The 13,287-nt window shown below is 33.4% G+C and overlaps 1 protein-coding gene across 1 annotated transcript in view; it reads right to left on the bottom strand.

The window, feature by feature from the left end:
* Positions 1-5,920: 5,920 nt before the first annotated feature.
* Positions 5,921-13,287, bottom strand: part of LOC145242173 (mitochondrial potassium channel ATP-binding subunit-like) — a 90,249-nt gene continuing 82,882 nt past the window's right edge. The window contains exon 19 of the mRNA XM_080105161.1: positions 5,921-6,370. The gene's annotated coding sequence lies outside the window, so the exon portion shown is untranslated. The remainder of the gene's footprint in view (positions 6,371-13,287) is intronic.

Genomic DNA, 13,287 nt, shown 5'->3' with positions numbered 1-13,287 from the left:
TTGTGCTTATTAAAAAAAATGATGCCTTGGATTTTTATAAAACTTTCTGAAAAGTTGTAACTAACTGATTTCTATATAATTTTGTTTGTCTATACTTTGCGATAACTCTTGGGTGTTCCCCCAGGAGCTCTTTTAGAGCTAATAAAAACACTTCATTTTTGGGACTATTTTACCATATTTGTCCAAAATTTTCTGTGTATGTCTATTTAGCAGTTTTGCATGGTGCTGAACTCAAATTTAAATATTTTAATGCCTTGGGGACTTTTGGGGCTAAATAGGGGGGGGGTTAATGATGGACTTAGTCATTTCTTTTTTTGCATCGTGCAAATTTACATATGTTAAGGCCTAAAACTGCACCGTTTGTTCATTTTCATCAGGATTTGACGTCCCTTGGAGACTTTTGGGGCTAAATGGGGGGGGGGCAATACCGAACTTAGTCATTTTTTTTATGCCTTGTTCACTGTGCACTCACGGGAGACCATGCATGCTTCACTTGTTAAACCATTAATTTCTAGAGATTTTCAGTGGCATAATCTGATTCCTTGCACAAAAGTACAATTATCTGTCAAATCTCATTGTGTGATTTTGTGTTTTAACAAAGATATAACATTTTCACTGAAAAAGTAGTGTAAAAAATGTGACAAAACGCAGTCTTAAAGTGACAAAAATATCCTATATGCGAAGAACAAAAATCATTTTTAATCAGGGTTCATGTGTACAAGTGATACCCACCCCCCATTTTTTTATTTTAGTCTTCTTTTCAATTTTTTCAGTGATTTATTATTTACCAGATTATAAAAAAAATGGAGTTTGTAATATCTATCAGCCTATGTTACAGTAACATATATCGAGTGGGTTTCCTACAGTATTTTTTACAGTTTTTTTAGGTTTAACTCATTTTCCCAAACTTATGTATTCCACACAGAGTCCGTCGCCATTTGCATTTTTCAAATACATCAGTTAACACTGTTTTTTTGAGTCAAATAAGCACGTTACATTAAATAAAAACACTAAAAAATTATTCAGTTAGTTAGAAAAGTAACTTATCTTGCCTTTGATAACATTTATTTGTTATATATTTGTTTTTTGACAACGTTTTCGAATCTATGTGTATAATAAATACAAACCCCCATCAATTTTAAAAAAATCAATATTGAAATATTTGTAGGGGTGCTCAGTTTCTAATGCAACGTTCTAGTAAATCGATCACCCATTTTAGAACCATTCAACGTTTTTAGGCCAAATTTTGAATCATTTACAAAGGTTTTGCTCAAACGAATTTTTTTTTTTTTTTTTAATACACACTCTTCAAGTTTCGTCAACCAACATTTACAATTTTGAAAATGATAGGAAAACACTTTGGTATACTTAACGTGTGTGTAGTTTCTAGTCTAATAAATTGATCCCCCATATTGGAACCACTCGTCGACGCACACCCCTTTTATATAAAGGATTTTTCATGTATCAATTTAAGGGCAATAATTAATGGTCAATGTGCGCTAGAGTACCAACTAAAGACTTACCTTCAAAAAGTTGATTTTTAGAGATATTCAGATCTGTATTCTGTATTGTTTTCATTGGTCGCCATGTTTGTTTTTGCGTGCGTGCATTCATTTTCTGCGTGTGCAAAATGATAAATGTCAAGTGACGATACTTGAAGATTGTGTATAAAAAAAATCCAAAAAGAAAAAGAAAAAAAAATTGTTCGAGCAAAACCTTTACAAATGTCGGGTGACGAAACTTGAAGATAACGATAAATATGTATATAAAGTAACCGGAAAAAGACAGATTTAAAGTGAAATTTTTAAAAAATGGCCAAACTGCTCGAAAATGTCTAGATTCGTAAAATTTAGCCTAAAAAACGTCGAATGGTTCTAAAATGGGTGATCTATTTACTAGAACGTTGCATTAGAAACTGAGCACCCCTTTACAAATATTTAAATATTGACTTTTATTTTTTTTTCATTTTTTTTTATAATCTGTCTATTCGATTATAACACACTGAAAAAAATTGAAAAAAATAAAAAATATAGGGGGAGGGGTATGACTGTACATGCGAACCCTGATTAAAAGTAAAGAAGCTATGATTATTTTTTTTGTGCCTCACACGTTTGGATATTTTCCCCCCTTTTTAAGGCCATAAGCGCTTTGTCACATTTTTTTTTTTTTTTTTTTTACTTCTTCAGTAAAAATGTTACACCACTCACACACGTGCACCTCAGATTTAAAAAATTTAAAAAGAATCTCTTTTAGATTATCATTTTTGTTTATTTTGGAGCGTTTTTAGTTGTTGTTTTTTTTTTGGGGGGGGGGGCCCCCACGCTCTATTATGATGCCTTTATCTGTAATTCATTTAAAAAAACATCTGGAGATATTTAAAATGGATTAGCCATTTTAGAGTGGATGTAGAACTTTTGGTGATTGAAAATTGTTTAAAGAATAGACAAAGTGGATGAATCCCTCAACCTCGACCCTTTTTAACCTTGTGCCACGTTGTGTTTATTTTTTACTAGCCTGGGTGCCCAGCATTGCCCAGGTGTTTGGAGATGTGCGTTAAGCAAAAAAAAAAAAAAAAAAAAAAAAAAAAAGTGGTAGTAAGCAGGCAGGCAGACTTGAACCCGTACCGCGAAGGAGGAAAAGAATGTGAAAAAAAAAAAGTGACGTCTTTGCTGTTGCGTCCATCGCCAAACCGGAAGTGGCAATGGTTTAAATTAAGGCTAGACAATCGAAAAGAGGGGATGACATTCGAAAATATCAGCGAAAAAAGCAACCCCTCCTTGTAGAAAAGTGCCCAGTCGAGGATGAAGTAATTAATTTTTTTGGCCAATTTTTTTATATTTGTCATCCGAAGGGTTGAACTTCAAAACGATACTGATCTCATGAAAATCCCTCGCCTCTGTCCTAAGCTTTAGGCAGATATACATACATACATTTAAACAGACAGGTGAGATTTATATAATAGACTAAGCTGGGTGCCCAGTGTTGCCGGGGTGTTTGCAGGTGTGTGTTGAACAAAAAAAAAAAGAAAAAAAGTTGTACTATGCAGGCAGGCTCGAACCTGTAATGCGAAGGAAGAAAAGAATGTGAAAAAAAAAAAATATGTGATGTGTTTGCTGTTGTGTCCATTGCCGAACCGGAAGTGATGTAGGTTTAAATTAAGGCTAGACAATCGAAAAGAGGGGATGACTTTCGAAAATATCGGCGGAAAAAGCACCCCTCCTTGTAGAAAAGTGCTCAGTTGAGAGTGAAGGAATTAATTTTTTGGGCCAATTTTTTTATATTTGTCGTCCAAAGGGTCGAGCTTCAGAACGATACTGATTTCGTGAAAACCCGTTGCCTCTGTCATATTTAGGCAGACATACATTCATACATACATACAGTTAAACAGACAGGTAAGATTTATATTATAAACTAGCCTGGGTACCGGCGTTGCCCAGGTGTTTGTAGGTGTGTGTTGAGCAAAAAAAAAAGTTGTAGTAGGCAGGCAGGCTTGAACCCGTGACGTGAAGGCAGAAAAGAAAGTAGAGGTGTGTATAAGGGTGTTTGTTGGGCAAAAAAGAAAAGAAGGAAAATTGCTAGTGCGAAAAAAATATATAAAGTGGTAGAAGGCAGAGAGGCTCAAACCCGTACCGTGAAGGAAGAAAAGAATGTGAAAAATTAAAACCATGACGTCTTGGCTATTGCACCCATGGCCAAACTGGAAGTGACGTGGGTTTAAATTAAGCCTGGACAATCGAAAAGAGGGGATGACTTTCGAAAATATCGTGACAACTCCCTGTAGAAAAGTGAGAGTGAAGGAATTAATGTTTTTGCCTAATGTTTTGATATTTGTCACCTCTGTTGAAAGTTTTAGGCAGACATACAAACATACATTTAAACAGACAGGTGAGATTTATATTATAGAAGACTAGCCTGGGTGCCCGGCGTTGCCCGGGTGTTTGGAGGTGTGTGTTGAGCAAAAAAAAAAAAAAAAAAAATTGGTAGTAGGCAGGCAGGCTCGAACCTGAGGAAAAGAATGCAAAAAAAAGTTACGTCTTTGCCGTTTCGTCCATCGCTAAACCGGAAGTGGCGAAAGTTTAAAATAAGGCTAGACAATCGAAAAGAAGGAATGACTTTCGAAAATATCGGCAAAAAAAGCGACCCCTCCTTGTAAAAAAGTGTCCAGTTAAGGGTGAAGGAATTAATGATTTTAGCCAATTTGTCGATATTTGTCGTCAGAAGGGTTGAGTTTCAAAACGATACCAATTTCATGAAAATTTATCGCCTCAGTCGAAAGTTTTAGACATACATGCATACATGATGATGATTGCAACGTCTTGTCGGACGAGTGCCACTCCCTCAGACATTTAAAATCCATGATTCCAAATGTCTGAGGGAGTATCTATACAAATATGATGTTACAGAGTCTTAGCTTTGTACGACAGCTAAGTCTTTCTCTCGGTTCAAAATGTTGAGATCCAGCAACAAGCAAGAGCAAGATAGCCAGCAACAAATTAAACTGCAGACCAGCTTAATGTGGGTACTGGTCTTCCGCTTTATGGTTTTTTAAATCAGAGATTTGCTTCTCCTAGAAAGGTTGCCTTCACCACGACTTACGGGAGCCCTCTCTACCCCAATACACATATACACACACACAAATATACACGGTGCTAGTTGGCCGTTGACCCAGAAAAAGAGTTCATTCGCCCTTTAGAATGAACATACATACATACATACATACATACATACATACATTGAAACAGACAAGTAAGATTTATATTATAGATTACATTTTCACTCCAAACAAGGCACAGTGCTACTTTGATGTAGGGAGCTACTATTAGGGACATAAGTTGCAGGGATACCATGTAGGGAGCTGAGGAGCAAGATGTCTATTTACATTACACTTGAACTTCTGCATGTCAGTACAGTTGGGAAAGTTTGTTACATTAAGAAGGTACAAGGGGTTGTAGTTCGTCCAAACATCCACCATTAAAATACTTGTAAAACAGGCAGAGGAATGCAATATTTCGTCGATGGGACAGAGGTTGAAGCTTAGATGACAGTTTGGGACCTATCAGGTTGATGACTCTCTTTTGGAGCTTGTCCAGGAGTGAGAGAACAGCAGCAAATGCACCAGCCCAAATGTGATAAAAATACTCCATACATGAGCGAATGATGGCCTTCTAGAGGTACAGGATACTTTCAGGCATAAGTAATTTTCTAGCATGGTAAAGAGAGCCCACCTTCTTTGCAGCAGCCTTGGCAATGCTCTCAAAGTATCTGTTCCAACTCATGTTCCTTGTGAACGTTACATTCATGTAAAAAAAAAAAAAAAAATTAAAACTAAATAAACTGTACAAACATACAAACATCCATGGACAGTTTTAGATATACCTAATTTGCATTTTTATTTTTTAAAACAGTTTCTAATAAATTAATGTTCTTTAATATACATTTATAATTTGCATTGTCATATTTTCTTATATATATGCAATAGTTGCGTTGATATCGTTTGGATGCTGAGAACAGATACTACACTTTGAATTTTTTATTTGGTATCAATTAAATGTTTTTCAATGTAAATAATTAGACACATGGCCATCAAAAGTGAGGGAGGAAAAAGGATATCGTTGGTCATCAAAGTAAGAAAATTATCTATCTTATATTTAACTAGTATCATCTCACTCACCAGAATACCATATTTACTCTAGGAGTCGCCCTACTTAAGATATACTTAAATTCGTTGGAAATTTTGTGTTTTCTTGAATATATTTATATATAAAAATTCATTAGAATAAAGTGAACAAAAAAAAAAGAAATTTGATTAATAATTTCCCACCCTTTGTAGACAATAGACCACCCACCGTGTTACGTAGTCGTTACACACACATTGCATGCAGATAGTCACAAGGAAATAAAGACAAGGAAAGAGCTTGACTCACTTTTTTTCCAGTTGAAACAACAGACATTTATTTACAGGTACTTTCGAGAATAATGCCTTATCTCTTGTTCAAAAATCTTCTTGTATGCCAGTGTGCTTAACAAAACTTTGGTTGGACGATGAGAACAGATAAACTCATGGTACTCTGTATTTGTGTGGCCAGATTTAGGGCACGTCTTTCTCTGTCGCTCTCGGACCATGTGTTTAACATATCTATATTTTTCACCTTCTTGGCTATAAATTTTTTTTTTTTTATAATATTTTTCTTTCCTTCTTCCTTGCTGTGACGTCACTTCATACACAGCTGAGTCATTTGCATACGTTGGCTGTTGTACAGCTACTGCTGCTGCTGCTGCTGCTGCTGCTGTTGTACACGCTTTGTTACAACTGTTTTTGGTGTATTCCAAACTGATAAAAAGCAGACCAATTTCTAAATGGGAACGGAATCTAAATTGGAGAAAAAAAACAAACTTTGAGATGAATACAAATTGGGGGAGGCTGAGATCAAAAAATAAAAGTTGGGGAGAAGCCTCTTTGTAGGATCTTTATTACTGAGTGTGTAGGGGTGGGAACGTCAATCACTCGACTAGCTAAGTAATTAAACTTACCCAAAACGCTGGAGGCCAACAGGACCAAGAACTGCATGTGTCGTGCTCAAGCAAGGAGCACCTATTCATACTTAACTGTTTTTCATATACACAAGTTCACTACTTTAATCCACCATTTTTCAAATATCAAAAAATGTAATCCTTTGCCATCACGTCTGATCTTCACCTTGGTGCTTGAAAAATGCAATCAGATCATGATCAGCAAAAATTTTTGGCTTTGTTTTATTTTGGCATCCCCATTGTTCTCCGAGACTGTGAACATGGCGGTGTATGTGAAAAATTCGTCCCTGCCAATGTTTTAAGTCAAACGTCAATGTTAGTTTTATTAAAAAAAAAAAAAAAAAACGAGATTTTTTTTTTTTTACTTACATTACAAATTTTATTTAAACTTTTTAACAAACTTTTACATGCATAAAAAATAGACTTTATACACCTTTTATAATAGAAAAATTTTACATTTATTTAACCAAAATATATGATGAAAAATCGTTTCCGTTTTTTTGGAAAAATTTTTCGAATTGTTTTTTTTTTTTTATTGGAAATTAAATTTTTTGGTACTTGATGAAGAATGTGGACCCTACGCAAACGTTTGCATTCCACGAATCGCTCCCTCAACAGACATGCGCAGAAGGTTTTCAGTGGAAAAAACTTTTTCAGACAAAAAAAAGCCAAAGAAAATGCCAAATTGATTTATTGTGTTCTTGAAAAAGAACTTCTGATCAATTTAAATGCAATTTAAAGTATTTCAAATCTAAATTAAAGACCAAATTTATTTGTATGTTCATTTATTTTTCTCTACAGTACAATTAATTTTCCTCGCCTGGGGAGATTAAAAATAAAAACTAAATGACAAAACTTAGAGTAATCAAAGCAGAACAATATTTAAATAGACCACTGAAAACCTTCTGTGCATGTCTGTTGAGGGAGCGATTCGTGGAAAGCAAACGTTTGCGTAGGGTTCACACTCCTCATCAAGTACCGAAATTTTTTTAATCAGCTTTTTTGGAAATGAGATTTAATTATATACATATAAAAAAAAAGATGTTTTTTTTTCATTTGTCACTTTGCCACTATGTATTGTATACGTTTTTTTTTATAATGCTTGATACATGAGAAATGTAAAAAAAAAAAAACTTTTTGTTCAATAAATTAAAAAAAAAAAATTATATTATAAAAGATCTATAAAGTCTATTTTGAAGTATGTTAAAGTTTGTTAAAAAGTTCAAATAAAGTTTGTAATGTAAGTGAAAAAAATGCCTCGTTTTTTTTTTTTTATTAAAATTTATATATGTCTCTTAGTAAAGCCATATTGTAACATTAGTTAGTAAGTGTTCGTTTATTAAGCGAATAACTGGATTCCAGAATATGAGAATTTTCATAGCTCAGCCAATCAGAATGGACAGAATATGGAAAGGGAGACTATATTATTCATGAATCTGAAATTGGAAAAATTATGTTATGTGTATGTATCTATGAGCCAGTTATGGTCGGTGTAATCATAGTATCTGTGGAACATGTAGAATTGGTTCTGGTAGTAACTGATAGCGGTAATAGGACTAAATATTTAGAGAGAAAAATAGGGACTCCTTCCTCTAACGATGTTGTGATGGTTTTTCTAGTTGGATGCAATCTAGCATTTTATTATCACGACTGAATGTGCCTAAAATGGTGTTCAAAAGCTACATAAGATAGTGGTTAATAGGCTAGATGTATTGAATTTGTATGTGGCATCTGTTGTTGAAAACCTATGAAACTTTGGTCCAGAAGCGAATTTCTGCAGTCATTTTATTATATAGGAGATTAAGTGTTTGAATATTTGGTATACATCTGTTGAAATGTGGATACTTAAGACCATAGATTTTCTTTAAATTCTCTACCTAATTATGTTCTTTTTATTTTGATTTTTCCAGACTTGCAAATCAATGAGCACTAACAGCATTAACAATAATATTGTTCATTAAAGTCGAACATCTAAAAAATTTAATTTTGTAAGCCCCCATCCAATATGACTGAAAGAAGGAGAACAAGAAAAGTTGACCAAAGGGAAAAAGAAAAGCAAAACAGAAGTGAAATAATGAAGAAGAATATATCAGTTCTTCAAAATGCATTGTAGGAAAGCGTACGCTTGGAGAAGCATGTTCTTGCAAGAAAAAATGTTTTGTAAAAATAGGTGGCCTGGAAAATGTTGTGTTAATATTCAGATCATTCTGAAAAAATAAGAAATTATAACGAACAAAATCATGCTCACAGTTCACAGAATCTTTGGGCATTTATCACTATAGACAATAAACTTAAAAAACAGCAAATGGTATCTCCAACAGTGTGTATTGGATCGTTTCTCTTTGGCAAATAGATCATGGAAGAATTTTGTTTCTAAGTATATTCTTCCCTTTAAAAAGGCTTTCGAATCATATGTCCCCAAAATCTGGTTATATCATTGTTAATTCTGATTAACTAATGCAATACTATGTGCTTTTTTGCTATTACACTGGCTATTTTATATCATGTGACCCAAATTTTCTGAGGCCAGGAATCTGGGATTCCTTTCATACAAAAGCACCATTGTTTATATGTTTATAGATGTTTGATCTTTATTCGAAGACTTTCTCAAGATTTATAAATATATAATAAATTCAAAACGTCCATGTACATATAAACAATTTCGATTTTTCTTTTTTTTCATTACATTGGATTATTAATTCCATAACTATTATCATATATAGATGGCAGTTTTCTATTCAAATTTAACTATATACTAGCATTTCAGCCCGGCGTTGCCCGGATGTTTGGAGGTGTGTGTTGAGCAAAAAAAGAAAAAAAAAGTGGTAGTAGGAAGGCAAGCTTGAACCCGTACCGCAAAGGAGGAAAAGAACAGGAAAAAACGTGACGTCTTTGCTGTTACGACCACCACCAAACCGGAAGTGACGTAGATTTTAATTAAGGCTAGACAATCAAAAGGAGAGGATGAATTTCAAAAATATCAACGAAAAAAGTGACCCCCCCCCGTAGAAAAGTGCCCAGTTGAAGGTGAAGATATTAATGTTTTTAGCCAATTTTTCAATATTTGTCGTTTGAAAAGTCAAACTTCAAAACGATACTGATCTAGTAAAAATCCGTTGCCTCTGTTGAAAGTTTTAGGCAGACATGCAAATATACATACATGCATACATTTATATATTGGTAACTCAAATTTTCGACCCAAACCGATTAAAAAGCTTGTCCTATCTCTGAATACCCCATATGTAAAATTTCAAATGTTTAGACCAGAAATTGTCTGAGTAATTTGGTAGAGACCAAAGCAGTCAAATTTAAAAACAAATTTAACCCCTATTAACATTTACTGTTTTGGGCTCAAATCAAGTTAAGTTAGATCCATGTCCAAGGAACCTATATCTAAAATTTCAAGTGTTTAGACACAAAATTGGTAGAATTCTCAAAGGTCAAATCGTTGAACTTTGACCCCTTAACAGCCAAATTTCTGGCCGAAAACCGATTACAAAGATTTTCCCAAATCTCAATACCCTGCATATCAAATTTCAAGTCTGTAGACTGAAAATTGACAGAGTTATTGAGTAGGGAAATGGACAGACAGACAGACACTTTCACTTTTATAGATATATAGATTAGTAGAAAAACTACCAGTGAAAGGAAATATGGCTCTTTAGGCCTACTACACTTTTACAGGCCATACCGCAAAAGTGACAGGTGTTGTGATGGTTTGAAGGGATGTTATAATTCAAGTTACCTTTTGTGTTTTATTCTGCAGTAGATCGACTAGTTGGTGAATCAAAAAAATAAAAAATAAATAAATAAAAACGCATGTGACGTAGTTAGCAAATTGCAAGCTTGGCATGTTAACCATTCCATATTTCTTCCACGTGCTGGAGGTGTCATGTCCCATCTCTTCCTTGCTCTTATCTTCAGCTGCTGGTGTTTCATCCTCTTTTCAAAAAGTTTTTTCTCCAGCTTGATCGATCTACAGTTGCTTCCCCACCCCCCTCTCCATCTTCCAACATCAATTCCAGAGAGATGACAGTGGCTCAGTGGTTAACAATACGGACTTAGAACCTGGGTGTACCAAGTTCAAATCCAGGTCGCTCCACAGAAACACTTTCGCGTAGAGATGTTGGCAACCTTCACCTGGTCCCTCCTTTAAGTACAAGATGTCATTAACGGAAACCTATCAGGTAAACGAATGCCAACAAATTATCAGGAATGATGCTCAACAAACCAACATTAATTCCAAATCAATTCAAATATCATCTTGAAGACAATCTTTGAATTAATTACATAGTTTGTACTATGTATTTCCAATTAGCTTCCCATAAATCACTCACTCAGCAGCCTGTAATCAATAAGACAAGCAAGATTACCACCCCAACAATGTTTGTGTTAATGAAACTTTGGTTCTTATTCAGTATTTGGTCTTTATCTAAGGGAGATAACTAGCATTTACTAAGGAAATAATGTAATTTTGTTGCCGATAGTTTAGGACGATTTAGGATGTTGAAAATGAAGATTTTTATGTAAATCATAATATTCATCTTTCGAACAACGCTGAAATGATCAGTAGAACGAGGAAACAATGAAATAATGCAACTAGCAAAAATTGCAACGAATCAATAATATTAAACGAGCGAAATAATGAACTAAAATGAAAATTTTAAGTAAAAAATTAAAATTCAAGTAAAACTTGTTAATTAACGTAAACAAAATTTTAAAAAAAGTAAATAAAATGAAACAACGTTAATAAACCAAATGCAAAAAAGTAAATAAACTTGTTGACATAAAAAAAATCATATCGCATACGCCTTCCAGATTGCCAGAATGACATGAGGAAATACTTCTCCCTTTTGGACAGAACAGATACAATATTTTTTTTTTTTAAAAAGTAAATATTAGGTTGCTGTATAAGTTCCCGCCGTTTTTGTTTTTTTTTTTAAAGAAAATCAAAGAATTCTGACAGCAAAAGTAAGTTCGTGTGGGACACAAGCTCCAAGTTTTTGTGCGAATCCTATCGACTGAAGGTGGTGTGGAATTGTCACAAAATAACGCTTCATCGTTTCACCTAATTCTCTAAATGTATGATCACCAAAAGAACCCTCAGTTGGTTTTTGTCTATCTTGATTGGTCTTCTGGAACGAGAAGCATCACTGAGGACAAAATTACAGTGTTTGAATCTGGTAAACCAATCTCAAACAGTTCTCTCAGCTATAGCGTTTTCTCCATATACAGCACACATATCCTTGGTCACTTCACTTTTTGACCTTGATTGAAGGTGAAAAGAAGGAGGTGTTGAAAATGTGATTTTTTATTTACTTGACAATCCATTTGAAAAACGAGAAAAAATTATATGAGCAAAAAACGATGACCATTATCTTTTAGAACAGAATACGTGCTTTCTAATGATATATAACACTTTACCAAATATCAAAACATGTTATAAAACAAAAAAATTTTATGAAACGGAAGGAACTTATGCAACAACCTGATAAATTGTAATTTTTTTTTTTAATTACAAAATATTTCATTTCAATTAAGTAGTTTTCATATCAAAAAAAAAATGAAATTTAAGATTTTCTTCATTTTTAATTTTCAAAAAGGACTGAACAGATGCAGCACTTTTTTTTTTTTTGCAAAAGAGACAAAAAAAAAACTAATGTTTTTTATAATTACAAAATATTTTAATTAGTATTTTCATATCAAAAAAATGAAATCTGAGCATTTTCATTATTTTTAAATTTATTGCTTAAATACAGAAAAAAACGTTCATCATAAACAAAGTTCTTTTTTTTTTTTTTTGAAGTAGGTAAATATTTTTCATTGACCAATTGAAAAAAAACTGTATCATTGGCTGTTCGAAAGATGAACTTTATGACATCCTGACAAAATGAATCTATCAATATATATTAGAGTTCTGGAATAAAATGAAGTTTCTTCGTATCAAAAAAAGAAATGTGTTTCCTTGTTCTATTAATCATTTCAGCGTCCTAAATTATCTGCAACAAAATAATATTATTCCCCTTAGTAAATGCTAGTTATCTCCCTTAGATAAAGACCAAATCCCGAATGTGCAGAGATGATGCTTGGTGCATCAGTTCACTCTAACAATTTGGTATCAGGGGTAAAAATATCCCAATGGATGTCAAGCAAGTGCCTAAAACAATTCTTATGGAAATGCTCTAGCAGGCAAATATGTGAGTGGTGTATGTCTTACAAAGTTGATGCATCCACGGAGATATTATTTTCCAGCCTGATATGATATTGTTCCCCACACCTGCTTTTCAAAATGACCAAAACATGGATCCGTTAATCTACAAATAGTCATTAGGGAATGGAAAACGCTAAAAATTCATTTATTATTTGCCGATTTCGAAATTTTATTCTTTATTAGTGATGGGACGATTCCAATATTGTTCCCCAATTCTGATACAATTACCGATTCCGATTTTTTATAAAATCTCTAAATATTTAACTGTAAAGTTGCTATTTTTTCCTCCGATTAACATAAAAATACAAATTAAATTTGCATATATTTTCTAAAATGTAATATACATGATTGTGTGTGTGTGTGTGCAGAGGAGGGGGGGTGATCTATAGATTTTAGTTTTACTGGTAGTTTAAAATCAATTAATAATTTATTATTTTATCATAACTACCAGCAGTAGAAGTTCATGCTTTAAATAAAATCAAATATAAAAGACAATTAAAAGAATCATTTCCGATTCCAATACCTCCAACAATTCTGATTATTCC

This window comes from Euprymna scolopes, chromosome 21, assembly GCF_053919585.1.
Source record: "Euprymna scolopes isolate OS-2025 chromosome 21, ASM5391958v1, whole genome shotgun sequence".
NCBI lineage: Eukaryota > Metazoa > Mollusca > Cephalopoda > Sepiida > Sepiolidae > Euprymna > Euprymna scolopes.
This window is presented reverse-complemented; position numbering and strand designations above follow the sequence as displayed.